Source organism: Lagopus leucura, unplaced genomic scaffold (assembly GCF_019238085.1).
Source record: "Lagopus leucura isolate 7727_CA_CO unplaced genomic scaffold, USGS_WTPT01 35346-0_obj-0_obj, whole genome shotgun sequence".
In the NCBI taxonomy this organism is placed as follows: domain Eukaryota; kingdom Metazoa; phylum Chordata; class Aves; order Galliformes; family Phasianidae; genus Lagopus; species Lagopus leucura.
In genome coordinates, this window is record NW_024968346.1 from 6602 (window position 1) to 10853 (window position 4252).

Here is a 4252-nt window from a genome sequence, read left to right on the forward strand (position 1 = left end):
TCAATGGCTCTATGATCCATGAGGTCCCTTCCAACCCAACCATTCTACAGCTCTATGATCATTAAGGTCCCTCCCAATCCAACCATTCTACAGCTCTATGATCACTAAGGTCCCTTCCAACCCAACCACTCCATGGATCAATGATCTGTAAGATCCCTTCCAACCCAAACATACCATAGTTCTTTGCTCTTTAAAGACCCTTTCAGTCTAAGCCATCCCAAGATCCTACAAATGCACGGGCTGGATCCCACCAGAAACAGAAGCAGGATCTTGACCACACATCACAGCTAGAAAACCACAACACACATAGAAATCTCCCTTCAGACATCCAGGATTGGCCATTTCAGCCGAACCCGCAGCATCAGGCTGCTCAGACAGCCACACAGGAGTACCAGGCCAGGGGTTTTGCATGGAACTGGCAGGCCAGGAGCTGTGCAAACAAAGGCTGAGCCTAGAAACCTGCCCAAGTGTCAGATCGATCAGTGTGGGCTGATCCCAGCCTTTTGGGAACAAATCCCCTGCCAAAAATAGTGCCAATTCTGGCAGAAAGAAGCAGTTTCTAATCTAAGCTTTCAATATTCTTGATGTTAAAAAAAAAAAAAAGTTAAATTTCAGCATTACAGCAATAAGCAAAAGCTTCTGCATCTGCCCCATCCAGCTACTGAAAACGCTCTTAAATGAATTCCTGAGTTCAGAGCAGCCATCTGCATTTCCAACCTACGTGACACCCTCCCAGCAACGCTGCTTGGCCGTATCGTGTGTTCATTACAAACTGTTCTTCAGATATTTTTAACTAACTGTGCTTAGCTGTAAATTCATCGAGAGAAAAGCTGACATAAAAGGCCTTCATCTGAGGAATGTTTGGGTGCACAGCTAACCTAAATACGTATACGTTCCACGTATAAAATGTGAAACGCTGATAAAAAAGCCATGAAACCACGACAATGCCTTATGTGTGCAGGGATAACACGTGTAAATCCTACCTTTGGAAGATCAGCCCTTTATCAGTCAGTCCATTCCACCTTTTTTCCCATAACTTTCCATGGTTCTATTAAGAAAAGCTGTCCAAGTCATAGGGGAAGCCAAAAAGCTGTCCTCTGCCTTCGCTGCATTCTTCTTCCTCAACCCAGAACCTGTCCAGAGCAGCTTTGAGCTACAGGGCTGTGCTGCTTGGATATTTAGAATACCGTGTCTGGTTTTGGGCTCCCCAGATCCAAAACAGACAGGAATCTCCTAGAAGGGGTCCAGTGGAGGGCCATAAAGATGATACAGGGCTTGGAGCATCTCCTGGATGAGGAAAGGCTGAGTGAGCTGGGTTGTTTAGCCTGGAGAAAAGGCTGAGTGGGGATCTGGTACCCACTGTAGGGCACCTCCTTTAGCAGAGGGCTTGGAATCAATGATCTCTTGAGGTCATGTGGACTGATGGAACAGAAGTGCTCCTAAGAAATGAGATGTCCCCAGAGAGAACCTGAGCTTCACTGAGGAGCACAGCAGCATCTGCTGCTCAGCAGGACCCCCAGGCACTGCAGCCATCCCATGTGGAAGGGATGGGGTGGCTCACAGAGCCAGGATGCGGAACAAGAAATAAGAGTCTGTTTCTGGTGTCAGGAAATGAACCTATAGAATAGGAAACAAAGCCGAGGAACTTCTAAATATCATAATGCTAAGCACTAAACTCACTGCTGAAGTTAAGGAAAGCAAGGTCACCATAGATCAGAAGAAGCAGAGGAAGATGGGGAGCCAATGAGAAACAAGAGGAGCATCCTTCCCTTGCTCCATGTGGCACTGCACAAGAAAGGAAAAGCAGGGAATTAAATCAAGCTGGGGCACCTTATACCTCTAAAGGCAAAAGATAAGAATAAAAAACATGCAGATTTCCAGGAATGAAGACCACAGAGAAGAGGATTCTGCTGATTTTAAAACGTATAAAGCATGCAGTGCAGATCTGTGCCACAGCTTTGGGGTTTGGACGGGGCTGGTTAACACAACCCTGTGCTCTCACAAAGCTGAGGGCTCTCAGGCTCTTCCATCCAGCACAAAGGGCTCTTTGCAACTGAAAGGCACACTTCACTCTTGTGCAGAGGCCACTTTTGGAAACATCACATCAAACAGAGCCACGTAGGGAAGTCAGTCATGGGAGGTGAGGAAAGGAAGCACAGCCTGCTCGCCACGAGGAGCTCGGTCACTGTGAAACCAACAGTGCACAGTTGTAACTGAATGAGGACAAAAGCAGAAGTGGGCCTTTCTGGAGCCCAAGCCTCTTCCTCAGAGGCCAGGACACTATTTGCTGCTTAGAGCAGGGGAAGGAAAACAAACCCATGTAGGCTGAATAATCACGTGGTCTGCTTGCTTGTTTCCTCTTGCAGAACTGCTGAACCTTCTTACAGAGCTCAGCTTGGTCTCTGCAGGAGGGAACTGTTTTTCACATGCATGCTTTGCTGTTGAGGAAGTCCCAGTCCTCAGGTCAGCAGGCCTTCACTGGTGTGTCCTGAAGCCTGAAGAACAGCACTGTGTTCAGCATTCACCAAGCTACAACACCCAGACCACCTCCATCTTAGAACAGAAAGGCATCAGCTCAGTAAAGGGATGGACACCAAAGGGACGAATCAGTTCCTCCTGCCTTAGCGTAGCAAGGAACTCAAACAGTTTTTAACCCTACCTCCTAACTTCCCAGGTACAAAACTCTGCTATTAAGAACAGATATTTCCACTCACTTTTGGTGAATTGCCCCAAGTTTCTCCATTGAACCAGCTTGCTGCTCTGTCTTCAGTACCTAAGATGGGTCCTGGGACTCCCAGATCCTCAGGTGGAAAAGCAAGACTGTGGGAAGGATAAACCCCCAGTGAACCTCAAACTTGTGCAGGATTTCTGCTCCAGCTGGATGGGTGTAAATCTATGGGGCCCAATGGGATTTATTCCAGGGTACTCAAAGAGCTGTCTGATGTCATCATGAGATGATTCAGAGAGGTCCCAGTCTACTGGAAGAAACACATAGATGTGGCAGTTAATGACATGAGAAGGCTTGGTGGGGACAGGCTGACAGTTGGATTTGACCTTAGAAGTCTTTTCCAACCTTAATCATTCTGTGACTCTATAGAAGCTGGCAAACATTGGCCCAGTTTTCAAGAGGGGGCAAGAAAGAAGACCCTAGTAATTAATTACAGGCCTGCCAGTCTCACCTTGGTGCCTGGCAAAACACCTGGAAGACAACGCAGCCATTGGTCACAGCCAACATGGGTTCACGAGGGGAAGGTCCTGTTTAACCAATTTAGCCTTCCTACATGATGGGCTGCCCACCAAACTGACCACGGAAAGCCAGCTGATGTCATCCTTTTGGGTTTTAGCAAGGCTTCCCAGCATCCTTCTGGATAAATTGCCCGGCATACAGCTAGCCAAAAAAGTGACTTGGTGGGTGAGCAATTGGCTGATGGGTTGGGCTCAGGGTTTTGTAGTCAGTAGGGTTACGTTAAGCTGGTGGATGGGGTGGATCACTCTGCTGGGGTTCTGCAGGGCTCCATTTTTGGGACAGTTCTCTTCCATGCCTTCATCAATGACCTGGATGCAGGACTGGAAGGCATACACCAACTAAGTTTGTGTACAACAGGCAATTGAGGGTCAGGGAGGGAGGTGAGGGAGGGTCAGGTAGGGGATTAGGGAAAGGATCTGCACCAGAGGGCAGTGGGCATAGAACAGGTTCCCCAGCACGGTGGGCATGGCCCCAAAATGACAGAGCTCAGGGAGCATTTGGACAGACAAGGTTTGTGTTTTGGGTGATGCTGTGTGGAGCGACGAGTTGGACTCAAGAATCCTTGCAGTCTCACGAGTTTCTACGATGGCTTCAGAAGGGTCTGAATAGTCGGAATTGCTGGCCCACATCCAGCTGTACAGCATGAAACCAGCTCAAACTGCGTCACGCTTCAGTCACACCAACCCCACACAGAGCTGCAGGTGTTGGGCAGAACGGTTGAAAACTGAGGGAGGAAAAGCACCTGGGGGTGTTGGTTGGCAGCTGAACACGAGCCAGCAGTAGCTGAGTACTGGGTAGTACTCAGCTGGGTAGCTGAGAAGGCCAATGGCATCTTGGCTTGTATCAGCAACAGTGTGGCCAGCAGGACTGGGAAAGAACTGCTTCTCCTGTAGTTGGTGCTGGTGAGCCCAGCCTTCAAGCACTGCATTGCATAGGCAACCCTACATCTCTTCATGGCAACCCTACAGCTCCACCATGGCAACCCTACAGCTCCATCACCGCAAC